Genomic DNA, 27,803 nt, shown 5'->3' with positions numbered 1-27,803 from the left:
GAAAATTGAGATGATGATATTCTGATCATCTTGTGTTCTAACACAGGACAAAGAATGCATTTCAGTCATCCAAATGGAACACAAGGAAAATCAATGTGGAAGTCCAGTGGACGAAAATGGTCCTGATCCTTAAAAAAAGCAAACTAAACAAATGTTTAAAAATGTGAATTGCCAAAAATGTGAAGAAATAATGTGTTTATATCATCAAGCATTCCCCTAGATCAATTTTAAAAACCAAGATTGTCCCCAAATCTAGAAAGTGATATGTCTGCAGATAAGTTTATGAATGGACTAAGTGTGAGACCCACCATTCTGAATGGTAATGACTGGGGAATATAAGGTGCTGTGAGTCTTTTAAAAATCTTTACAATGTATAGAAATATGATTTGTAATCATCAGTGGAAGATAAAGGTGCATAACACAGTAGCAGAATACTTATAATTTCAGTTAGAATATTTATGACTGTTATTGGACTTCTACAAACAGAACTTGGGTCTTACTCACCCACCCATGGGCCTCTTCATATTAAAGACAAAATGAACAAGGAAGAACAGGAGCAATAGTGCATCACCATCAATATGTGACACATGTCATTACAATTTCTTGTGGGAAGTTCATGACCCATTTTTAACAAGGATTGGTAAAAACTGTTATCACCAAGAACATTATTATCATGACTAATTACTCAACCATGCCTCCTTGGGAATCAACAGCCTGTCCCTTTATAGCCTCCCAAGTATGGGCTGCTATTCTGACTCATTGTCTGCCAACAATTTTGTATATATGAAATTGATATATATCAGCAATAAAATGTGAAGAAAGAGTGTATGGCTACACAGAATGTGTGAATTAGACGTTTTACTCCACAGACATACTGACCTCTTACACGTGTGGGTAGCAGTCCTCCTTTCCTTCTTCCTCCGGTATTTTAAATGATGGAGATCTAAATAAGGGATCAGTGATTTACTTCTGTTGAACTTCCCACAAGGCATTTATGGACAAGGCTGAGTGATTCTAGAATCAATTTTAATTCCTTGACTACCCATTGCTCTGCTGGATGTAGAGCACTCTTCATTATTAGTGCCTTTGAAAGTAATTACGCCTCTATTACCTTTATTCATTTTTCCCCTGTAGCTATCTATCTTAGGTCTCTTAGAATGTCTTCTCTTGACTGTTATTTTCCATTTTCTAGAGCAATCTTCTCTAGAAAAAACTAAGTTACAAAGAATGACCTAAAAAAACATTGTTATATATTGAGCAAGCACAAAAGATTGTCCTAAGGAATTCCCTGTGAGGGATCTCCATGCTGTCTCATCTTCTTAAAACTGTAATAAGATGAGACCTTGAACAGATTTTTTAATTCAACTGGAGATTTAATTAAGAAACATTAATGAACTTTCCCATTCAAAGATTTTATGTCTTTATGGACTTCTTCCTATTCATCTCTTAAAAGAAAAATCAACTTCATATTTTTCTATATTTGCCAGCTAGTGACAGTGTATATGACCTTGACCACAATGGGCTTGGCTGAGGAGAGTAAAGGAATCAGTATTGTCAGGACTGAAAAAATAATTGATAGTACATAGCCTATTGAGGCTGAAGGAGCAGTGTCATTTCGGTGAGGGCAGGCACATTAAAACATAAAGGCTAATCCATGGGCTCACAGAGCCCCACTAATCCTTGCAAACTGTAAGCAGCTTTGCAAATTTTATCATGAACTTGCAAAGCTTGTTTGCAACACTCTAAAAATCACAGAATCACTGAAATGTTTGGTTAGAGGACCCAGTAAGGTCACCCACCAGAAGCCTCCATTAACCTATCTCTAGTCAGCTTTGCTAAAAGCATTTCTGGCAGAAAAAAAAAAAAAAAATCTCTTAATCTCAGATTTCCCGTGGGAAACACAGTAAAAAACCTTTTTTTGTAGTTCCTTCCTATTCCAAAATACCTCTAAGTATAATTTTTTCTTATTATTAACTCACACTTCTATTAATAAGCAAGCTTCTTAAAAATAACATAGGCTAGAATAGGGTCAGAAGAAAAATAAATCCCATAAAGAAAACCAATCCAATGAAATGGATTCAATCATATTCACCATTTTTTCCCCCAAACTCCTGTTTTAAACATTTGATGATACATTGATGTGATAGAATTTTATCCACATGGCATATAAATCTCTTTATCATTTGGTATCCACTTATATATTCAGTCTTACCTACCACTGCCTTGCTAATAATTATTAAATTTTAAACAACTCAAATACAAGTTGCATTGATGTTACCTGAAGTTACCATTTTTATTTTCTCAGTATGGAAAATTAATATTGTACTTTAAGATAATTTTTATCCCTTGTAAGGCTTCCCTGTCCTCACATTTGTCTTCTTTACTGAATCGTCTCCAAACACACTTCATATATATATATATATATATATATATATATATATATATATATATATATATATCTGGAACAGAATATGTACTAATATGACATTACTACAGGCATATTTCTCCATTAGGTCTGCTACCCTTCAAATTAGAAACCAAGCAATGTTTTTGTTTTTAATCACCAATGGATAGCAAATCATTTGTCCTAAATAATATGGGCTAAAGTCCATATATTCCAAGAAGTTTCAGTCTCATCCAGGTTTCCTTATTGCATTTAGAATCAGTGCTGTTACCATACGGAACATTTAAGAAGAGAATAGAGCAGCAGTCAAGAAATTCTAAGTTATCTCCTTCCTGATAGAAAAACAGACGTAGATAGATAGAAAAGAGCAATTATCATTAAGTGATTAAAAGTAGTCCATGTTTAAAATTACAATAATTAACTTTGACATGACATGTAATACCTAGGGAAAACTTTCTTACTATACATGTTGTATAAATTATAAATGTAAAAGGTGATAGAGGGAGAAATTAATTACCTTGAAAAAAACTCTTGAGTATAGATAAAAAAAAATCTTGGATATATTTTATTCTATATAGAGATTTTCTGAACTATATTGAACCATATATATATATATATATATATATATATATATATATATATATATATATTTAATCCTATTTTCAAAACATCTAAGAAATGGAAGATGTGCAGAGGAAAATCTCCTACAAGTATCAATTTGAAAACGTCATTCATATCATGATCTTGTTGGATGTCTAGGACCCTAGATTCCAATATTCTCTGATAGGTCAACAACTGAGAATGACTTCTTTAAATTTCTGGATGTTAAAATTTCCACAGAACTTCAACTTCAACTTGAATAAATCCTGCTGGGAATAGGGAGTATCCCGCTCCTTGGGTTTAGGGCAGTTCCAGGTTTAAGGTGTACCCTTCTGGGAATAGGGTGTATCCTGCTGCCTCAGGCACGCCCGATCCTTGAGTTCTTATTGAGTTCTCCTGGGATTCAGAAAGTATTTGGGATTCAAAGCCTGGTGGAGTACGTGAATTTTGCAGCAGACCTTGGATATCCCCAGAACGTGTTTGTAGAGGGCCGGTGTGAGTTCGGGAATAAAGAGTGGCTGTTTGAATCTATAAGGTGTGTGGTGGCTGGTGATATTGTGCCCAGCCAGACTGCGGCACTTTGATAAAATTATTTTTCACTTTTTAGGCTTTCTTTTAACCCAAAGTGAGTCTCCTTAGATTTATCTAAGGCATCAACCAATCTAGGCAAAGATGAGTGAATTTATAGATAAGAAAACTGAAGCTCAGGGAGAGGTTATGCAATTTATTCACAGACCACACTGACAGTAAAGAGTACTGTACATTGAAATTACCTCTCTTAACTCAGCACTCATGCAAATGTATCAGAGGCACCACCCCAAGTGGGTGCAAAGTTAGGATGTGATTTCTACACATGAGAAGGGAGTGTTGACTTCCGGTTTCAGCTCTGACATATAAAGATTTTGCAAGTTATTTCTCCCACCCTTAAAATAAGTTTTCACAAACTAAAAAACAAATGTATTTTCTTGGACAAATTAGAGATTTGAGGTTAAAGGGCATCCCCCACATTCAGAGAGACAACAATCTGCTTACCTGAAGCAACAGCCACTACAGCTACTAGCTAATTAGAACACTTAAAAGGTAATTTTGATGAATTACTTGGAAGCTGAATATAGATTAACTTTAGAGTGAGAAACTCTTGGAAGCCACAATCTTGCCATTCTTTCATAAGTTTTACCTATAAGAACCCCACAAGATTTTCAAAAAAAGCCTAGGAAAGTCTTCCAGTAAGTCTGACAGGAGAAGAGGGAAAGCAATCATTTTGAGTTATGCATAAGTGTTATCCATAGCCAAGGTCTGCTTTCCAGTGGAAAAGACTTTACTGGAGCCCCAAATGTTTATGGTAGGAAACGCACACAACTTCAGTCCCCTTTTACCTTCCTGTTTCATCTAAGGGGAGAGAAAAAAAAAATTCAAGAAGCTTTTATGAAGATTACAGCTAAGATACAGGCTGACTAAAAGACTGAGATTTAGTTGACAGATTTTAGAACATTTCTGCTCATTTATGCAGATAGTCCTCAACTATGGAGTTAAGTAAAAACAACCCATCCTTTGTTGAAAATATTGTAAGTTAAAATTGCTTCTAATATTCCTAGCATACCAAGCACCAAGATTAGCAACACAGTGGATATGAATTGTCTCCCTTATGATCCAGCTGACCAGGAGCTAAGGTACATCAAGAAAAAGTATTATATTGCATGTTGCTAACCCAGGAAAAGATCAAAATTCAGAACATTACTAATGTTTAACAAAAAAAAATTAGAAGATGATAAACTAACAGGAAAGTATTGTCTGAAAGTATGTCCAATCATCAAAAACATCTAAGATATAATGGAAAAGTTGAGTTTGAGAGACATTTTTAGATAACTACAATTAGCAAGGTACACACATGTAATAACAGATACTTAAGCGGATGAGGCCAGAGGATTACAAATTTGAGGTCAAACTCTGGAGCTCAGCAAAACCCTATCTCAAAATTAAATGAATAAACAAATAACTATAATTAATAAGTTAAAGGATTTAATGGGAAAATTCAACAACATACAAGAACGTGTGGGTTATGAAAGCAGAGAAATGAAAATGCCAAGAACAAATCAAAAGCAAATAGCAAAAATAAACAGTATGCTATAAATGAACATGTTTGCTGGGCTCATCTGTGGAATGGGCACAATCAAAGAGAGATTGGACATATGTCAATAAAAACTTCCCAAACTGAAATGCAAGTTAATAAAAAGTGGAAATTAATAGAACATAATATCCAATAACTGTGAAACAATTTCAAAAATTATTAGGCACTACTGGAATAAAAGAAGAAGAGATAGAAAATGGAGCAGAAGAAATATGGGAAGTAATAACAACTTAGAATTTTTCAAAATTAACAACAGACACCAAACCAAGGTCTTGGAATCTCAAAGAATATCAAACAGGATAAATGCCAAAAAAGTCTACACTTCAGCATTTCATATTCAGCCTTCAGAAAAGCAAAATAGGAGAAAAATCGTGAGGTAAAATAGAAGAAAGTAATCCTACCTGTAAAGGAAAATGGGCTAAGACTTACAGTTGACTTCTTGCCCCAAACTATGCAGACAAGAAGTGACTGGAGACAAATATCAAAAGTGTCAAAAGGAAAAAGAAAGAAAGAAAGAAATAAATAAAGAAAGAAAGAAAGAAAGAAAGAAAGAACGAACGAAAGAAAGAAAATTTGATCAATCAATCTACCAATCTAACGTCTATAGCTGGCAAAATTATTCTTCAAAAGTGAAGGAGAGAGAAACTATTTCTCAGGCTAGGTGTAGTGGTGAATGCCCATAATTCCAGCAGCTCAGAATACTGAGGCAGGAGGATCACAAGTTCAAGGCCAGCCTCTGCAATTTACCAAGGACCTAAGCAACTTAGCAATACCCTGTCTCAAAACAACAACAAAAAAAGAGCTAGGATGTGACACAATGGTTAAGTGGCCTCTAGGTTCAATCCCCAGTATCAAAACCAAAAGTGTTTCTCAGACAAATAAAACTTGAAAAAAAAATTGTTGCCAGTTGTCATGCCCTGCAAGAAATGGTAAAAGAACTTCTACTGGAAAAAGGAAAAGGACATAGGTCATGAAGCCTGGATTTGTATAGGAAAAGAAAGGCATCAGAAAAGGAATAAAGTTAAACTTAAAACTTTTTGTTTCTCAGGTTTCTAATTTATATAATTAAAAAAGTGTTTAATAGTAACATTGCACTCCAAAAGACAGCTTGTTACAAAGCATGGGTCAGAAGAATTGGGTACACTCTGTGAGGTTCCTCTGCTACCTTGAAGGATCATGGTATTATTTACAAGTGGACTTGGATTTGTGAAAATGTATACTGCAAACTCAAAAGGCTAAAAACCTCTTAAAAGTGTTTCTACTGACATGCTTAAAGAGGAGAGAAATAAAAAATATGTAAAATGCTTAATTAAAGTCAGAGCGGGCAGAAAAAATAAGGGAAAAGTTGGAAAAAGTAAAAAAGAACAAATATAAAAAAATATAAAACAGTTATAAGCATGACAAATATTAATCCCACTATATCAATAATGACTTTAAGTGAAAGTATATCAGTTAAAAAAGAAGATGTCAGGGTGGGTCAAAAACAGGCTCAAGTATATATTGTCTACAAGAATCCACCTTAAACAAATAAACACAGGAAGGTAAAAAGTAAAGGGACATAAAATACATAAACCATGTTAACACTAATAAAAAGAAAGCTAGAAAAGCTATATTTATTTCAGATAATTATGACTTAGAACAATAGAAATTGTTAGGGATAAAGTGAGGCAATACATAAATACAAAGGTGTCAACTGTCCAAGAAGATAGAGCAAACTTTAATATGTGTAAAATTTTTTACATATATATATATATATATATATATATATATACACACACACACACACACACACACACACACACACACACACACACACACATATATATATATATATATATATATACATATATATGTATGTATGTATGTAAGTATTCATCCTTCTAATGGTAAGGCCTCAAAATTTTTTTTTCTTTTTTTTTTTATTGTTGGTCTTTCAAAACATTACATAGTTCTTGATATATCATATTTCACAGTTTGATTCAAGTGAGTTATGAACTCCCATTTTTACCCCGTATACCGATTGCTCTATCACATCAGTTACACTTCCATTGATTTACATATTGCCATTCTAGTGACTGATGTATTCTGCTGTCTATCCTATTCTCTACTATCCCCCTTCCCCTCCCCTCCCCTCCCCTCCCCTTTTCTCTCTCTACCCCCTCTACTGTAAATCATTTCTTCCACTTGTAATATTTTTCTCTTACCCCTCCTTTCCTCTTATATGTAATTGAGTATGACCCTGAGGCTCACCTTCCAATTCCATGCGATTTCCCTTCTCTCTCCCTTTCCCTCCCACCTATCATCCCTGTTTAAAGTTAATCTTCTTCTCAAGCTCTTCGTCCCTACCCTGTCCTTGGTTACTCCTCTTATATCAAAGCAGTCATTTGGCATTTGTTTTTTAAGGATTGGCTAGCTTCGCTTAGCATAATCTGCTCTAATGCCATCCATTTCCCTCCAAATTCTATGATTTTGTCATTTCTTAATGCAGAGTAATACTCAACTGTGTATAAATGCCACATTTTTTTTATCCATTCATCTATTGAAGGGCATCTAGGTTGGTTCCACAATCTTGCTATCGTGAATTGTGCTGCTATGAACATCGATGTAGCAGTGTCCCTGTAGCATGCTCTTATTAGGTCTTTAGGGTATAGACCGAGAAGGGGAATAGCTGGGTCAAATGGTGGTTCCATTCCCAGCTTTCCAAGAAATCTCCATACTGCTTTCCAAATTGGCCGCACCAATTTGCAGTCCCACCAACAATGAACAAGTGTACCCTTTTCCCCGCATCCTCGCCAGCACTTGTTGTTGTTGGACTTCCTAATGGCTGCCAATCTTACTGGAGTGAGATGGTATCTTAGGGTGGTTTTGATTTGCATTTCCCTGACTGCTAGCGATGGTGAGCATTTTTTCATGTACTTGTTGATTGATTGTACGTCCTCCTCTGAGAAGTGTCTGTTCAGGTCCTTGGCCCATTTGTTGATTGGGTTGTTTATTATCTTATTATCTAACTTTTTGAGTTCCTTGTATACTCTGGATATTAGGGCTCTATCTGAAGTGTGTGGAGTAAATATTTGTTCCCAGGATGTAGGCTCCCTGTTTATCTCTCTTATTAGTTCTTTTGCTGAGAAAAAACTTTTTAGTTTGAGTAAGTCCCATTTGTTGATTCTAGTTGTTAACTCTTGCGCTATGGGTCTCCTATTGAGGAATTTGGAGCCCAACCCCACAGTATGTAAATCATAGCCAACTTTTTCTTCTATCAAACACCGTGTCTCTGATTTAATATCAAGTTCCTTGATCCATTTTGAGTTAACTTTTGTGCATGGCGAGAGAAAGGGATTCAGTTTCATTTTGTTGCATATGGATTTCCAGTTTTCCCAGCACCATTTCTTGAAGATGCTATCCCTCCTCCATTGCATGCTTTTAGCCCCTTTATCAAATATAAGATAGTTGTAGTTTTGTGGATTGGTTACTGTGTCCTCTATTCTGTACCATTGGTCCACCCGCCTGTTTTGGTACCAGTACCATGCTGTTTTTGTTACTATTGCTCTGTAGTATAGTTTGAAGTCTGGTATCGCTATACCGCCTGATTCACACTTCCTGCTTAGCATTGTTTTTGCTATTCTGGGTCTTTTATTATTCCATATGAATTTCATGATTGTTTTATCTATTTCAAAAAGAAATGCTGTTGGGATTTTGATTGGCATAGCATTGAACTTATAGAGAACTTTTGGTAATATCGCCATTTTGATGATGTTAGTTCTGCCTATCCATGAACAGGGTATATTTTTCCATCTTCTGAGGTCTTCTTCTATATCTCTCTTCAGGGTTCTGTAATTTTCATTGTATAGGTCTTTCACCTCTTTTGTTAGGTTGATTCCCAATTATTTTATTTTTTGGGGGGATATTGTGAACGGAGTAGTTGTGCTGATTTCCGTTTCAGAGGATTTGTCACTGATATACAGGAATGCATTTGATTTATGCATGTTGATTTTATATCCTGCCACTTTGCTGAATTCATTTATTAGCTCTAATAGTTTCTTTGTAGACCCTTTTGGGTCTGTTAGGTATAGAATCATATCATCTGCAAATAGTGATAATTTAAGTTCTTCTTTTCCTATTTTTATGCCTTTAATTTCTTTCGTCTGTCTAATTGCTCTGGCCAGTGTTTCGAGGACTATGTTGAACAGAAGTGGTGAGAGAGGGCATCCCTGTCTTGTACCAGATCTTAGAGGGAATGCCTTCAATTTTTCTCCATTCAGAATGATGCTGGCCTGTGGCTTATCATAGATTGCTTTTACAATGTTGAGGTATGATCCTGTTATCCCTAATTTTTCTAGAGTTTTGAACATAAAGGGATGCTGTACTTTGTCAAATGCTTTTTCTGCATCTATCGAGATGATCATATGGTTCTTATTTTTAAGTCTATTGATGTGGTGAATAACATTTATTGATTTCCGTATATTGAACCAGCCTTGCATCCCAGGGATGAATCCCACTTGATCATGGTGTATAATTTTTTTGATATGCTTTTGAATCCGATTCGCCAGAATTTTATTGAGGATTTTTGCATCTAGGTTCATTAGAGATATTGGTCTGTAGTTTTCTTTCTTTGAAGTGTCTCTGTCTGGTTTAGGCATCAGGGTGATGTTGGCCTCGTAGAATGTATTTGGAAGTTCTCCCTCTTTTTCTATTTCCTGAAATAGCTTGAAAAGTATTGGTGTTAGTTCCTCTTTAAAGGTTTTGTAAAACTCTGCTGTATACCCATCCGGTCCTGGGCTTTTCTTAGTTGGTAGTGTTTTGATGGTTTCTTCTATTTCCTCTATTGTTATTGGTCTGTTTAGGTTGTCTATATCCTCCTGACTCAATCTGGGCAGATCATATGACTTAAGAAATTTATCGAGGCCTTCACTATCTTCTATTTTATTGGAGTATAAGGATTCAAAATAATTTCTGATTATCTTCTGTATTTCTGAAATGTCTGTTGTGATATTGCCTTTTTCATCCCGTATGCTAGTAATTTGGGTTCTCTCTCTTCTTCTCTTCGTTAGCATGGCTAAGGGTCTGTCGATTTTATTTATTTTTTCAAAGAACCAACTTTTAGTTTTGTAAATTTTTTCAATTGTTTCTTTTGTTTCAATTTCATTAATTTCAGCTCTGATTTTAATTATTTCTTGCCTTCTACTTCTTTTGCTGTTGTTTTGCTCTACATTTTCTAGGATTTTGAGATGAAGTATGAGATCATTTATTTGTTGTTTTTTTTCTTTTTTTAAGGAATGCGCTCCAAGCAATGAATTTTCCTCTTAGAACTGCTTTCAATGTGTCCCATAGATTCCAATATGTTGTGTCTGTGTTTTCATTTAACTCTAAGAAGTTTTTAATTTCCTCCTTAATGTCTTCTATAACCCATTGATCATTCAGTAACCTATTGTTCATTCTCCAAGTGATGCATGATTTTTCCTTCCTTCTTTTATCGTTGATTTTCAGTTTCATTCCATTATGATCAGATAAGATGCATGGTATTATCTCTACTCCTTTATATTGTCTAAGAGTTGCCCTGTGACATAATATATGATCTATTTTTGAGAAGGATCCATATGCTGCTGAGAAAAAAGTTTAACTACTTGATGTTGGGTGGTATATTCTATATATGTCAATTAAGTCTAGGTTGTTAATTGTGTTATTGAGTTCTATAGTTTCCTTATTTAACTTTTGTTTGGAAGATCTGTCCAGTGGTGAGAGAGGTGTGTTGAAGTCTCCCATGATTATTGTATGGTGGTCTATTAGATTCTTGAACTTGAGAAGAGTTTGCTTGATGAACATAGCTGCACCATTGTTTGGGGCATATATATTTATGATTGTTATGTCTTGTTGGTGTATGGTTCCCTTGAGCAGTATGCAGTGTCCCTCATTATACCTTTTGATTAACTTTGGCTTGAAATCTATTTTATTTGATATGAGTATGGACACTCCTGCTTCTTTCCGCAGTCCATATGAGTGGAATGATTTTTCCCAGCCTTTCACCTTCAGTCTATGTATATCTTTTCCTATCAAATGCATCTCCTGTAGGCAGCATATTGTTGGGTCTTGTTTTGTGATCCATTCAACTAGCCTGTGTCTCTTAATTGGTGAGTTTAAGCCATTAACATTTAGGGTTATTATTGAGATATGGTTTGTTCCTCCAGCCATATTTGTTTATTAATGTTACTAAACCTGATTTGTTTTCCTCTTTGATTACTTTCCCCCCTTTACTGTCCTACCTCCCACTGTTGGTTTTCAATGTTATTTTCAATTTCCTCTTCCTGTAATGTTTTGCCAAGGATTTTTTGAAGAGATGGTTTTCTAGCTGCGAATTCTTTTAACTTTTGTTTATCGTGGAAGGTTTTAATTTCATCTTCCATCCTGAAGCTTAATTTCGCCGGATACATGATTCTTGGTTGGAACCCATTTTCTTTCAGTGTTTGAAATATGTTATTCCAGGATCTTCTAGCTTTCAGAGTCTGTGTTGAGAGATCAGCTGTTATCCTGATTGGTTTACCCCTAAATATAATCTGCTTTCTTTCTCTTATAGCTTTTAAAATTCTCTCCTTATTCTGTATGTTGGGCATCTTCATTATAATGTGTCTAGGTGTGGATCTCTTATGCTTTTGCACTTTCGGCGTCCTGTAGGCTTCTAGGATTTGGGATTCTGTTTCATTCTTCAAGTCTGGGAAGTTTTCTCGTATTATTTCATTGAATAGATTGTTTATTCCTTTGGTTTGGAGTTCTGTGCCTTCCTGTATCCCAATGACTCTTAAGTTTGGTCTTTTAATGTTATCCCATATTTCTTGGATGTTCTGTTCATGGTTTCTTAGCAGACTTGCTGAGCTGTCTATATTCTTTTGAAGTTGAAATACTTTGTCTTCATTGTCTGATGTTCTATCTTCTAAGTGATCTACTCTGCTGGTAGTATTGTCAATTGAGGTTTTAAGTTGGTTTATTGCTTCCTGCATTTCTAGGATTTCTATTTGTTTGTTTTTTATTACCTCTATCTCCCTGTGAAATTGATCTTTTACTTCCTGGATTTGTTTGTGTAGTTCCTGTCAAAGTGATCTTTCATTGTCTGATTTTGCTGTCTCATGTCTTCCTTGAGACTCCAGATCATCTGAAGCATGTATATCCTGAACTCTTTATCTGACATTCCATCTGTTGCAGCTATTACCTCTTTTAAAGTTGAGTTGACCTGCATTGCTTGTGGTCCTTTCTTTCCTTGTCTTTTCATACTGCTCGCGTTTCTTTCTGCTTGGTGAAACTGTTGTGTTTTTGAAATTTTCCCCCTATTTATTTATATTGCTCTTGTATAGTTGGGAGATCTCTCTTGCAGGGCGGGTAGTGGCTGTGCTCCTCCTCTAATTACGGTGATCTATCTACCACGCTGGTTAGTCGCAGGTCTACCCACCCTGCGGGCGCGGGTGGCAGCTCTACTCTGCCCCCACTCCAATTGTGGTGATGTAACTACCACGCCCTCGGGTCGTTGGTCCTGATCCGGATGTGGGCGGCAGCTCTGCTCCACCCCTACTCCAATTGGTGTGACGTGTCTACCACTCTGGTCGGCCTCTAGGCCTGTTCCGCCGGTGGGTCGCAGATCTGCCTACCTTGCGGGCTCGGGTGGCAGTTCTGCTCAGCCCCCACTCCTAGTGGGGGTACCTAACTGCCTCTCCAACGGGTCGCTGGGCCTTTTCCGGACACGGGCAGTGGCTCTGCTCCACCCCCACTCCAACCAGTGTGACGTGACTGCCTTGATGCTACTTGTCCACCACACTGGCAGGCTGCCGAGCCTGTCCTGCCAGTGGGTCGCAGGTCTGTCTACCTTGCAGGCTCAGACGGCGGCTCTTCACAGCCCCCACTCCAAATGGGATGACTTGGTTACCGCGCCGTCGGTCGCTGGTCCTGTTCCAGGCGTGGGCGGCTACTCTCCTCGGCCCCAGCTGCAGTTGGGGTGTCGTGATACCACGCCGGCGGGTCACTTGGCCTGCTCTGGGTGCAGGTGGCAGCTCCACTCTGCCCCCCAGGCCCCCAAAGCACCCAGCAGGACCCAGACCGAGAAGCAGTCCCCGCAGGTTCCCCAGCCCTGGGCTAAAGCAGCATCGGGAGCCAGAACCCGGCCTCTCCGATCCCAGCCACGCTCTTCTAGGAGCAGGCTCCACAAGCAACCACCGCGGGTTCCCCAGCCCCAGGCCAAAGCAGCCCCGGGAGCCCGAGCCTGGCCGCTCCAAACTCTCCCAGCTCGGTGCACGCTCCGCTAGGAGCAGGGTCAAAGACGCAGTCCCCGCTGGCTCCCCAGCCCCAGGCCAAAACTGTTCCGGGTGTCAGAGCCCAGCCGCCCCTCAGCGCACGTTCCACTTGGTGCTAGCCTCAGCACACAGTCCCCGCAGGTTCCCCAGCCCTGTGCTAAAGCAGCTTCGGGAGCCAGAACCCGAGCTCTACGATCCCAGCCACGCTCTTCTAGGAGCAGGCTCCACAGAGCGACCCCTGCGGGTTCCCCAGCCCCAGACCAAAGCAGCCCCGGGAGCCCCAGCCTAGCTGCTCCAAACTCTCCCAGCTCGGTGCACGCTCCGCTAGGAGCAGGGTCAAAGATGCAGTCCCCGCGGGCTCCCCAGCCCCGGGCCAAAACTGTTTCGGGAGTCAGAGCCCAGCCGCCCCTCAGCGCACGTTCCACTTGGAGCTGGCTTCAGCACGCAGTCCCCACAGGTTCCCCAGCCCTGGGCCAAAGCAGTCCAGGGAGCCAGAACCCGGCCGCTCAAAGTCCGGCGCACACCTTGCCAGGAGCGAGCCCCGAAGAGTATTCTCCTCAGGTTCTCCTGTCCCGAGCCTGAGCTATCTGTCTGCGAGACGCAGGCAAGTACCAGCCTGAAATCACCTGTTCCGTAGTTGAATGAGCTGAGATCAGTAGAAAACAGGGATGATTACATCAACTCTCCAAGATGGCGGCTGCTGTCCTCCTCCGTGGTCCGACCGGTGTCGAGAATCGAACTGGACCGCTTCTCTGCTCTGTCTCAAAGCCGGAACTCAGCACTAAGCACGGCCAGTGCACCGCTGGCAGGAGCCCCCAGAATCCGCATCGCTGTACTCCCGCTCCGGTACCTCGCCGCTTCCCAGCGCACGCCCCAGCCTCCATCCGCGGGGCGGTCTGCCGACCAAGCTCTGCTACCATCTGTGCGGAGAAATCGCCTGCGACCGAGCCACCGCAGCCGAATCCCGCGCGCTGGAAATCCGTCCTCTAGATTCTGGAGCACCTCAGTTTCACTGGAAATTCCCAACAAGGTAGCCTTCAGCCGTTTCACCTCATCTTTCTCCCACTCGGTGACGCGGCGCACTGGGGTGATGCACTCCCATCGCCGCCATCTTCTCAGAACCCCAGGCCTCAAAATTTGAGAGAAAAATTAATGAAAACTGCAAGCAGAAACTGCAAAATCTAATACAGTTGCAGATGGCAACATACCTCTATCAGTAATTGATGGATCCATCAGGTCTATCTGCAAGGATGTAGTTGAACTTAACAGGACTATTAATCAACTTGATCTAAATGGCATTTCTAGAGAAAGAAGACTCAGCAATCCTAATGGAGGTACAAGATTAGATCACCTCCTATCCATTTTACCTTGCCAATATGAGGAGATATATATATATACATATATATATATATATGTATATATATATATAGTGTGTGTGTGTGTGTGTGTCTGTCTGTCTGTCTATCCGGGCCTATACCTGGCATATTATGAAGGAAAAAAAAAGTATGGCTTGAATGAATATTTATTTAATCAAGCTCTTTAAAATGTTCTGAGGCCTCATTTATACTTTGTTTAAAAGGCACTCCTCCTCTGCAGTGGTCCTGGGCCCTGGCCTATTTTCTGCTGCCATACTACCTACTGGAAAGACTCTTTGATGCTTCTATGCCTGGAACTTAGAGCATCTACTGTTTCTTTAAAAGTGTGCTGATAAATTCCACTTACATCTACAGAAATTCCCCATAGTCACCAAGAACATTTGCATATTCTATGCACACTGACCCCTTTGGCTCAGCCAATCTCTTGTTTTCTTTTGGTTTCCACATTTATCTCACCATGGGCCTCACTGTGACCCAGTAGACATATCCATTTCCAAACTCTGTTCTGCCCTTGTACATGACATCTTAGGTTTCAAACTTTCACTATTTTATTCAAAATACTGAGTATTTTACCACAATTTAAAACTCTAAAGTTTAAAAAATAAAGCATGGAAGAAAATAACTTACTATCACTTTGTGTGGAAACTGTGTGATGCAGTAAGTAGCTGTCACTTTGGGTCACATAGGCATTATAATTATAAAAGCAATTAAAAATCAAAACACATCTGTCACTCCTATAAGGTTTCCAGCATCTTCATAAAATGCAAAATATGTAAGCAAGTTTCTCAAATCTGTGCCATTTTCACCAGCAAGAGAAAATTCAGGCAGGAAAAAATTTTAGTCCTGATATTTGGAGCATTCTCCAATTTTATTAGAACCACAGAAAACACCAGTTAAAAGGTTGGAAAGCTGGAGCATACTGTCATATTCTTAGGACCAATAAAGTACTTCCTTGCTCATAGCAAAGAAACAGGTTAAAAAAAAAAACTGGACCCTCCATTTGGCCTGAAAAGGAGAAAGGGTTGCCTTTAATTTTTTATTTTCTTAACAAAAAATAAAACATGATAGTTGTGTTTATGAGCTTTGGAATAAGCTAATCTTGGAAATGAAAATTTCTTGTGCTCTCTAAACCACAGTATTTTTTTATATACAAAATAAGAAAAATAACATTACTGACATTGCAGATTCTCATGAGGAGTAAATGAAATAACCCATGTAATGTACTTGGTTTAGTACCTGGTACACAATAAGGTCTCAACAGATGTTAAATGGCTAATCATTTTTCAACCAGGAAACCCAGGCTAAAGGTTGGAACCATGTGTTACACATAAACACCGAGTATAAATCAGACTGTCATCTCCTGCCCACAGGTATATCTGGCTTTGGAAGGACTATTCATGTCTTGTTTGCAATGTCTATTTATTTCCCTCCTCCAACTTCATTTATCAGCCCCATGGCTCCACTGGTTTATGACTTTCACCCCAATGGCAGCTAACACAGTCTTGCTATACCAGCAGAAACAGAAATTCTAATTTGTTACACCACTGGATCCTGTGTCTCTCTAGATTCCAGGCTTGAGACCAAGACAGATAATTTCGTAATCCACCTGGTGATCTTGCTTCTCATCAAAGACTATAAGGATTTTCCTACAAATTTCATCTTACTGGTATCAAAGCCTTATGGTTTTTCTTTTGCACACCAAACTAAAAATGTGGTATATTTCTCCATTAATCAAAAAGAACAAAAAGTAAGAATCAGTTTTTTCTTTGTGTCAAGGAGTATATTGTGAGACTTTCCTATAACTGTGTATTCTGCAAGAAGACCCTTATTATGATTGCCAAACCTAATGTTAGTGAGGACTCCTGATAGAAAGCTTCTACCTATAAATTAAGCTTGATTCTGTGCATTTCAAATTTTAGTGTGCATAAAATCACAGTTTGTTTCAATGTATTCAACAAATTTATTGTCAATGTGTGTAAGACCCAAAGCATGTTCATTTCTCAACAAACACTTCCCATTTGATTGAGCCATACAAATACAGTAAAAACTTATTTGTGATATTTTTTAAATCCTCTAAAACACTCAAATAGAAGATTTTGCAAAATCATATATTAGAAGTTATTAAAGTTGATTTTGTTGATGGTGATGTTTGCATGTATGAAGTTGAGCACTGTCAAGCCAGGTGAGCCCTCACACATGTGGCCTTGTTGCATATGCAGCTAGGAAGTCATATATTGTCTGTTATAGGAATGAAGGGCAAGAAGATTTGGAAAGTTCTGTCCGTGTAGAAGCCAAACAGAGAAGCATGAAGCAGCAGGAAGCACTATGCATTTGCCTTTCTTTGGGATCTGTAAATAAACGAATATTGGGGAATGAGGGAAAACAGACTTGTCTAAAGGTAATCACAATTAAGTCTTGCTTATAGGCTTGCCACCTCGGTTAACTTTTGTTTGTCTTTTTACCTTTTAATTGTTTTTCTCAAAGTAATGTAAAGCCTCTTTGAAATTCATACACCTTTTTATAAATTTAATTGTCAAATTGTAAATGTTTCCTTAGAGAAACATAGATAATGTAGCCTCTTCCAGAAGAGGGAAGATGATTTTAATTGAATCTGAATATCAGAATGAGCTAATAATATTTTGTTTATTTTAAACAAAAAAAAAATCTTCAGGAGAAAGGGAACTAGATGATGATTTTTCTCCTCCTTCTCCTTCTCCTTCTCCTTTACCCTCTCCTTCTTCTTCTCCTTTAACACAAGATTCAGAATTATACTATCAGAAGCAAATTACAAGAAGAATATTTCAGCTGAACACAAGGAAAAGTTTTTGTTATTATTATGCAATAATAGAATAAGCTACAGAACATGGTAGGTGTTCTCAGTTCCAGATGATTCAAGCAGAAAATGGATGCCTTACAGAGAAGCAGTTTGAAGGTTTGACTTAATAACTTCCTAAGTTTTAAGACTTGAAAGTCAGGAAATAGCAAATTGTGTCACGTGGTTTCGAATAATAACTGAAGAAATCATTTACAATGAAAAATCTTTACTAACTCCTTAGAATAGCCAGAAAATAATTTTTGACACACATTTTAATTTTTAGCATCATATCTAATGTTAAAAAAGAAAGAAAGATTTATTTGAGGTGATAGAATTTTTTATCCTACAAATAAAATAAACAATGAGTTTTTATGTGTTGGATGGAAGTTTTTCTTTAGAGAAGGAGTGGAAAATATAAGTATTTTATCATCCATAGTTTATATGTAAGTATATATAATTTATATTTTGAAAAACTATCACCATTTTTTAGTTTCCATCCTTTCTTCAAAATTTAATAACTACTTTGTTTAATACATTTATACATAATCTCATCTTTGTGGTTTGAATTATCTTTTTTTCAAGGTATCTTCTCTTTCAAAAGAAGATTCTTACCATCTTATGTTTTGAATAAATGACTCTATTTGGAAAGGTAGAGAACATCTAGATTTGGCTGATGAAGAAAGTACTTTCAGTAATTGTAAATCCCCAATGACAATGTGATAATGTAAAAGAAAACATGGCAAGGGTTGGGGATGTGGCTCAAGTGGTTGTGTACTCACCTGGCATGCGCAAGGCACTGGGTTTGATCCTCAACACCACATAAAGATAAAATAAAGATATTTTAAAAAGTAGAAAAGATGGAAAAAATATTACATAATTGGAGAAACATGATCTTTTCATACAATATGCAGTTGTGCCTTTCCTTTGTGATCTATAAATAAATGCGTATTGAGGAAGGAGAGAGAGCAGACATGTCTAAGAGTAATTACAGTAAGCCTTTCCCCATGAACTGCACAGACTCAAATACACACTAATATTAGATTCACAGAACACCATGTCTTTTTGATAATACATTGGAAACTATTTGTGATACTTTTTTTAAGTGAATAGGAAACCAAGAATCAGGCTAAGAAGTGAAACTTTGCTATGTAGTTGGTGACCTCCACCACCTTGTTGTTCCCATGACCACATCATTCTCCTTCTTGATCAGAAGAATCATTGTCATAAATGTGGTGTTCATAATGCTCATGTGTTTCACAGTATTTCTTTCCAAGCACTTTTAGAAACATTTAGGAACTTTTCCATAATGTTTAAGAAATACAATTAATATAATGTATTTAGTATTCAACATCAAGAGACACCAACCGAAAACACCCAGACTTAAATGCCAGACAGTTCATTCTGGTCTTGGCTCTGCCATAATTAAGAAAGTCACTAATCTAATTTAACCTTCTCATTGGTATTCCTAATGTCTAAAATGAGAGGGTTAAACTAGATTAGTAGTTCCCAACTTTTCACCAAAAGGAAATCTTTGTTGTTCCAGCTTGTTTTTCAATGAGTTCTATGATTTGTGATACTATAAAAGTACCTGAACTCCCTTAAGTTCATAAATTCTTATAAAATCATAAATAAATTATCTGACCTGTGTAAAATACTCAGTATTGTTCTACTAAGTAACTTTAATTTTAATCTAGATGAAAAGGATATGTCATTTTAACATCCCTGTGTATTTTTATCCTGAGTACATATTGTGTGTGTGTGTGTGTGTGTGTGTGCGTGCGTGCATGCGCACGCACGCACACACATGCACATGTTTTTAGATAAAGTCTGTAGCATGGTATTTGACTATCTGAGGTATATTGGGTCAAACTCTATTTTGGATTCAAGTAATGACTTATTTTTCAAAAAAGCTAAAAACATAAAAACCTCTTTCCTTGTCCCTCCACCCTTTGACATCAGTAAATTAATTTAGTGCACAATGTGGCCTTTATTCTCACCTGTTGAAAGAATAATTATGTATCCATCTACAACCTAAACACAGACATGTATTAAATATATTTACATTTGGGGTCTGACTATAAATAGCATTAGTCTATATCACAATGATTCTCTGTTACTTTAAAAAAAAGCTAATTCCAAGATGTTGAATTACATTAAATTATTCATAAACTAAGGTAGTTTAGATGAGTGAAATGATTATCAAAGTATAGAACATGCACATTTGCATTAGAATCACACAGGATGCTTGTTAAAATGTGAGTTTTGGAGAACCAAATTATATACATAATGAATCATAGCACCAGGGATGAGGGTCTTGACAAGGGACAAAATGACAACTGAGAATTGCCTTTCAGAAAGTTCCCTAGATAATTCTTTTGATTTACTACCCTCTTCTAGTATAAGAGAATTGCCTTTCAGAAAGTTCCCTAGATAATTCTTTTGCTTTACTACCCTCTTCTAGTATAAGAACCCAGTTTCTCAGCTGCTTTACACCTCTTGGATCTGTCCCACTGTCAGAACAACAGTAACAACATCAACACTAACATAATTTTAGAACCTGAATTGACATGATACTTCAGTGGTTCATCAAAAGAGAGTTTGACATGTGAGCTCAAAGACTGCTTTTGCTGGGCCCGGGATCCCTGCTGCCAAGAGTGTGAGTGCAGGGAGGGAGTACTTCTACCATTAGAATCACTAGGGGATCACAATAAAGATTTGATCACATTAGTTGTTAATATGCAGAAAAGATTTTTTTGAGAATATGGTATAATTACTAAACTGAAAGTGTAAAAATTACTCCTGAAGCAAGGTATTATTTAACACACTTAGCAATATGTTGCCTTTGCATTTTGGCTTTGATTATTTCTGAACAAAGTTGTTGTATGGAACAGGGGCAAGGAATAAAACACCTTCCAGCTCTTTGGCTTTGAGGCAGAGACCAGATGTCCAAATTAATATGAGACTCATAGGTTCAGGACCTGACATAAATTAGACTGAGGAAAGAGAAATGTTAATGAAAATTGAAACCAAATCCCACAGCACCTGCATTGGGCTTTTTCATACAGAACTACTCCCTGCTGTATCATTATGATGACTTTCTAAAGAGTGAACCCCGCATCTTGAGGTCCTTCTGTGGGGAAAGGGAGGAGGCTCCTTGAAACAGTGCATCAGATTTTTACTCTATTGACTAGAAACCAGAACAATGGATCAGTTTTTAAAACTCACTAAATTATATAGGAAGTAATATGATGAAATCTATTTTATTGTGAGTGAAAATTACACATTGAGGAGGTTATCTGAAATTATTCTGAAAGCTGAGTTTCATTTGATGGTAGTTAGGGGTAAAACATAAATTAGAAGGCAACGTTGATTGAGTCACATAACTGTGTCAGAGAGACAGGACTGAGAGAATGTAAGTGAGGGTAACTAGTAGTTGGAACCTCAGCAATTTAATTCCACTGACCAAAGTGTAGTGCTTGTTTGTTCAGCAACAGCATCTCCTGGGAGCTTGTTTGAAATGTTGCATCTCTTCGCTGGGCACTGTGGTACACTGCTGCTATCTCAGCAGCTTGGGAGGCTGAGGCAGGAGGATGACAAGTTCAAAGCCAGCCTCAGCCATTTAGTGAAGCCCTAAGCAACTCAGGGAGACCTTGTCTCTAAATAAAATATAAAAAGGGCTGGATATGTGACTTGGTGGTTTAGCACCCTGGGGTTCAATCCCTGGTACCAAAACAATTTTTAAAAAAAGAAATGTAGAATCTCAGGTCCCACCCAGGCTTGCTGAATCAGAATCAGCATTTTAATAAAATCACATTGTTAATGTTTTGGGGGATTGTTTTTGTTATTTTTTATTTATTTATTTATTTATTTTTTGCTTTTTTCTTTTGTACCAGGGAGTGAACTCAGGGGCATTCGACCAGTGAGCCACATCTTCAGCCCTATTTTGTATTTTATTTAAAGACAGGGTCTCACTGAGTTGCTTAGCACCTTGCCTTTGCTGAAGCTGGCTTTGAACTTGAGACTATATGATTTTAATGTTTTAAAAGCACTTATTTAAGACTTTAAACAAACTTCTTTTTTTTTTAGTTGTAGTTACACAATAGCTTTATTTTTTTCTTATGTGGTGCCGAAGATCGAACCCAGGGCCTCACACATGCTAGGCAAGCGCTCTACTGCTGAGCCACAACTCCAGCCCCAAACTATCTCTTTTTAATTGGTTAAAAAAAGAATCCTTAGAGCTTTTGACAAAAGACCAACTTCTTATCCCCCAACCTGAAATGATTGTAGAATTATTAGTAGATTAGGAAATCTAAAGGCGAAAAAGATGAAATAGCAAGCTCAAGGTCACAGAGCCATTTAATTGCAGAGGTATAATGCAAGCTCAGATGTCTTGATTTCCAATTCAAATGTGGAAGAAAAACAAAACTACTCTGAAAATAAATATTAAGTGAAATTTTAATCATTGTATAGACATTTCACAAACAAAAATTAAATTTTCTCTCTTTTTTTTTGCCTCACAAAAAATATATAATTATTTGTTTACTCCACTTAAACAATAACTGGAACAAGCCATCGTCTGTACCTAAAAATAGACTTCAATACTAAATATCCCCTCACTTAAGAAACTGTTTGGTTAGTTCTACTATCCAGACCATGTGTGTTCTGCTTTGCCAATCCTTTTAATGCCAATTGGTCCAACTCTGATGACAGATGAGCTTCCTTAATATACATGCCATTGTGAAAACATTAGGTTTCCAGGGAATGAGCAAGGGAGGCCCTTTTCAAGGTAGAAGAGCATCAGAGGGGAGATTTGTGTTTTCTTGTTCAAAGGCAGAAAGCTAATAGCTTAATACTGTTGAGTCAGGGGCAAATCTCTAAGCCCAGAACCTCATCACAGTTAAAGCTCTGCCTGTGAAGAGGGCGATTTCGCCAACACTAAGTCACAGAGTTCGTGTGCTGCATAAGCAGTTCATGGTTACACCACACATGCTGTTTTAAATGCTGATCTTTGTACAATGCTGATTAAGCAATCCATGTGGAAATTTCAAGATAAAGGACTTAAGGAAAAATGTAAGTTAAGGATTTAAGAAAATGACTTAAAATTTATTTAACACATTTGCCAACACAATAAATAAACAAAATGATAAAATTCTTAAAATGTGCTGAAATTCTAAATATCTTAGATATCTAAATCTTATGATAAGAGACAGGTAGTGACGAAAAGACTAAGTGTGGTATGCCACCAGTGTCACTACCTAAGTGGTCCTTTACTCGGTATTGAGCCATGGGGACTTAGGTCTCCCCTTGGGAATGATGATCCCCAGCATTCCCATGTATAGTCTGCCCAAGACGTGAGATCTCTGCCCTCGATCTAACAATGGGACAGCTCTCGAACTTGGGCATTACCCGTTAGGCTTGGACAGCCCACTCCTATTTTATTTGGCAAAAGAACATTCTTTCCAAATCCTTTTGAAGCCTCCTTATATAAATAAAGAAAACGTGGGTTCACCCATGGTCTCTCCTTCTAGTGTGGAAGCAGGACCCTTAAAGTCGCAGAGCCATCCTGCCCTGGCATTTCAAAGATGACTTCCATGTCATGTGGTCTTTTTGCTGCCAGCCAATTCCACACAGAGGAACCCCATTTTCACCACCTGCATGGGACGTGGGCGAGAACTAAGTAGCACTTAATGGCTAAGTGAGTTGCATCTCATCTCCTCCAGAGTTTTTCCACAGGTAAACTTAACTCCCTTACCTCCTAAAAAATTTTGGTCTTGAGAGATATAGAGATGAGAGAGGAGAGAGAAAGAAGTGGGGAAGGAGGGAGAAAAAAAACAGTAGAATAAAATTCAGCACATATGACTTGATGTTTGAATTCAAATAAATATGCAAATACACAGTGAAATTGTATCTTTTGTTTCTTGATGTCCTTCTCAAATTGAATTTGTTCAACAGGTTTGTCATACTTTGTGCCTTTTAAGAATGATTTCTGAACATTATATTCCTCTGAAATTGTTCCATTAAATACCCCAAATTAAAGATGTATATAATTGCGGCAAAGTATGCAAGGGGCTCAGTACTATATAACATACTTGTTAGTACACGTCTCCACTGCAAATAAACAGTGGAGACTTCTGGGCATTCTCAGTGTGCAACATGTACTCATCCACTGCAAGCTCTTAGGATACAGAAGCTGTACACAAGCCAGTCTCCTGGTACATTCTCTGGGTTCCTCTATATGGGCTAAACTTTATAAGCTGGCATTAATTCCATTTTCATCCTAACTCAGTAAAAATAGTATCTTTGTCTCCTCCTCACTTTCTACCCCTGGGAGAATACCAGCCTGAGAATGAGAGCTGATCATACAAAAAATATGTAGTCAAAACACAAAATGTAGAGTATCAGCAGTGACATTGATCCTCTCTGAGGTATACCTTCAAGGAAGAAACATAAAATCTTCTCATGGACATTACTTTGTGTTCTTTACTTTTTGTTTCCTGTCGTTATGGTTGTTTTTCCCTAGACTCATTCTTTTCTCTAGCACATATAACCTATTTTTGTTTTCCTCTAGGATAAAGATAACAATGTGATTTTCAGAATTAGGCCTTGAAACATAAATGAAAATAAATGAGTATGAGTATAAAGAATATAGAAGGAAAACAAAAACAAGAAATGCTCTACAGACAATTTAGATATGTACTATAAAATAAAGCAAACATCCAATGACATCTATGGCTAAGTTTGCAAGCAAGAAAGAGAAGTTCCAGACAGGAAATTCAGGGTAACTGAACACCAAAGCAGTGTCAGCTGAAGCTGAGTACCCACAGAAGGCTGTGGTTTCCTGGGTATTAGATTCTGCTCTAATGCCCTGTGTGGAAAGCAGAGAGGGCCCCTCTGGTCTCCACACAAAATGAATAACTGAAATTGAAACCCCTAAACAATGTTGGTATTAAAACCTAGAATAGAAATCTAGAAGTTTTTCATCTCTGCCTGGGTTTGGAGTGATGAAAATCTCCCTTAAGATCTCAACCAAAGGCCTATGACCATGTTTGTGTAGTGAGAGCATGCACACACTCACACACGCGCACACACACACACACACTTTGTTGGGAATCTCCCTGAGAACTCCCTGGGCCTTTCAGATAAGGAGCCCCTAATGCAACATGGCTGCAGGCAAGTTGCCAGTGGGCGGATAACAAGTTGTTTTGAAAATTCACTAATTGGTCCTCCTGTCTTCCGCACACGTGAACAGTTGGTGATCTCCATGAATCTTATGCAGGGCAGACGTGCTTGCACCATAGATAATGACCTGACCTTTACTATGATTGGCCCTGGGAGCTTCCTGGTTTAAGATAACTGACTCTCACTTTCTATATAAGCTGGAACCAGCTTGCAGTAAAGTGCTTCATCTTTGTCATTGCTATCTGTGTGTGTGTTTTGATCTCCGACGACGAGCCTTGGTCTTTCACACTTAGAAATGATTAGGTACAAACATTTGATATGCTTTCTTGTATGTTACTGGGGACTCTGAAGATGTGGTTTATTGATTTTGAGACAAGGACACTATCCTAAATTATCTACCACTGTCATCATGGGAGTCTTTATAAGAGGGCGGCATGATGAACAATAAAAGAAGACATGACCATGGAAGCCTCTGTTAGAAAGATAATGCCACAACCCAAGGATTGTAGATGTCTCTAAAAACTAGGGAAATAGCTAAAAATGAATTGTCTCCTTAAGTCTCCAGAAGGAGCACAGCACTGCTGACCCATTTTGGGCTTCTGACTGCCAGAACCATAACACAATGAATCTGTGTTGTTTCAAAGTCATTAAATTTATGGCAAAATTTTACAAGAGCCATTGGAAACAAGTATGGCTACCTCTTATATGCTGGAAAAATGGACAAATGTAAGGAAATTACAGATTTTTAAATTGATAATATTGATAAAGACTGTGCAAGTCCACAGTTCACATAGCTTCACAATAGGGAGCTGTGCTGTCCAATATATTAGCCACTAGTGATCAGTGGCTATCAAGCACTTGATATATGACTAGTTCAAATTGAGATGAACTGAAAGTGAATTTAGAAAACACAGCATATAAAAAGAATGTGAAATACCTTATTAATAAGTTTATAGATATTATATGTTGAGATGGAAATCTTTTATATACATTGAGTAAAATAAAGTATATCATTGAACTAGGTTTCACCAGTTTCTTTTATACTATAGTTGTTAGAATATTAAAAATTTTTTGACATATAAGACTTATTTTTCTATTGTATATTGGTGATACAGATATTTCCACAGTAGTTCTAAAATTTAGACTGCTCCACATATTTAGAAATTCTGTACATTCAGAGTAAATCTCAAAATGAAACCATGCAGATCTCTAGCAAAATTAGTTGTTAAACAAATTAGCTTATATTTAATATATAAATAAATCTATCTGAGGGGATAAAAATGGGTGATTTTTTTAGGTACATTGAAATAGCCAAACAGTAACCTATTCTGTGATATTCCTGACAGTGTCAGTATTAAAGTCTACTGTTCTTTGAAATGTTGTTATAAAGCATGGCTTTAAAAATCTCATCTTTTATTTTGCTTATCTGGATATGGCATTATTCTTCTCTCTCCCAAGCTAAACAAATCATTGGATTAGAATAATGTGTCTGAGAGAATAAAGAATGGTTGTGTTCATCTTGGCAAATACTTTGCATCGATTTACTAATGCTCTCCATTGCATTATGTGGCAAGAGAATAAAGTGGATGCTACGCAAATCAATGAAGTAAATCTGTTAAGTGACTATTAGTAATATTAATAGATATGAATTTTAACAAGTCCCTTAAAATTCCAAGCTTTTGAATCTCAATCAATTGGAATGTTTCTAAAGGTATATTTCATATTTACTGAAAGCTCATTAAAATCTGCTTAAGTTATTCTTACTGCTTAGTAAATTCTGTTTTTCACCTAATTAAGTATAAATTCTCCCCACACCACAATGTTTTGATGATAATGTATAACTATGTAATTTTTTAGTGTGAATCACCAAGAAGAAATGAAACAGAGTTGAAACAATAAATTATGGTTGCAATCAAATCATTCTCATAACCTTGAATAAATGAGAAGTGGGTTTGAAAGTCATTTCCATGGCAGCCCATTTGGCGATTAAATTTATCTCATCATGAAAATATAGAGCTACACTATCATTATTCATACAATGTATGGGAATTCATTCCAAGTGCCATATCTATCTCTTCTCTGCATTTATCCCAAATGCATTTAAAAGGTGATCATTCTTAAAGGAGAACCTAAAAATCAGCTTTCAAGTTCTAATTTCACTGGAAAATCAAATAAAAATCCCCAAATCTCTTGCCCACTAAATGCGTCCAAGAATATGACTGTACTATATATAAAGTGTTTAAGACTTAATTGAAATTATTATACAAGCCTATCCTTTTGAAATGCAAAAAGAAAATCACTTTTATCTTTATTAAAGGCCCCAATTATTATGACTTGCCTCTCTCATAACTACTTGTAACCTACTACACAGCAAATTTGGCTCATACACCAAAATAATTTTTTTTTTAATTCTAGAGGATTAACTTCTGTTTATTTGCATTAGGTGGAAAGACAATCAATTATAACTATCTTATAACAAATCCAGTGAATATTAGCAAATTAAAGTGTTATGATAAATCAAGGAGAACTTATATGTTGAGGGAAAAAGGCGAATGGAATTTGGGAACACCATGGTTTTAAAGGTAGGACGGGAAAAGAAAGGTATACGCAGGAAATTCACAAAAGAACATCCAAAGGGATAGAAAAAAGCTGAGCAAAAGAGAGTTGTGTGGGAGAAGTCAAATAAGCATAAAGCATGGCTTTCAGTCCGATGGATAAAGGCATCAAGTAGCATAAGATTAAAAATCATCTAACAGGTACAGAAATGTGAAGGTCTCTAGTGACCTTATGGAGAGCAATTTTGTTGAAAGTGAAAAGGAAGAAAGATTATGATTAATACATATAGAACCTTGAAATCCCTCAAAAATGCTTATTTAAACAGAACATGTATATTTATATAAAACATTATAATAATTTCCACAATTATATCACCCTTTCACAATAATTATTGCTCCTACTTTACTTTCTGCTTACATCTCCGTTTCATTATAGAATCTCATTCTGAAAAAATGTCGTTGAGTTACCAAGGCCT

This window comes from Spermophilus citellus (genome assembly GCF_964194105.1).
Source record: "Spermophilus citellus genome assembly, chromosome: 7".
Lineage (NCBI taxonomy): Eukaryota > Metazoa > Chordata > Mammalia > Rodentia > Sciuridae > Spermophilus > Spermophilus citellus.
This window is presented reverse-complemented; position numbering follows the sequence as displayed.